The sequence below is a fragment of the Macadamia integrifolia genome, chromosome 14 (genome assembly GCF_013358625.1).
Source record: "Macadamia integrifolia cultivar HAES 741 chromosome 14, SCU_Mint_v3, whole genome shotgun sequence".
NCBI lineage: Eukaryota > Viridiplantae > Streptophyta > Magnoliopsida > Proteales > Proteaceae > Macadamia > Macadamia integrifolia.
Window position 1 is genome coordinate 16,841,586 of NC_056570.1, and position 489 is coordinate 16,842,074.

Here is a 489-nt window from a genome sequence, read left to right on the forward strand (position 1 = left end):
TTAGAAGAGAATCTCTGTAGGCCCTTCCGTTTCCTTGAACTCAAAGCAATTTGGGGACATTTTTTTTTTTCGGGTTTTAAACCAAAAAAGGAAGAAGAAGAAGAAGAATTGGGGATACCCATATCAGGTTTCTTATGTTTATTCTTACCTATGTAATAGGTAAATTTGGAGGAATAAATGCTCTCATGTTGTATCCTTTTGGAGAGATGGCGAGAGAAGCTCTAAATGTATTTCTTTAGCCTTCTCTACTTCTCTTGAAGATTTGGAGTTACTAGATGAAAGCACATACACATGCGGGCGATCTATTGACCCTCTATGCTATCTAAGAGTATTCATGTCCGCAAGCTCTCTTTCATGTTGGGGTAGGAGGGGGATTTTAGGGAGCATGGGTGCAGGTAGGGATGTGGGTTGGGTGGAGTTGCAGGTGTAGGAGGGGAGGGTGGCTAAGAGAGGGAGGGTTGCTAGAGGGGAGATTCAAGGGGGGGGGGG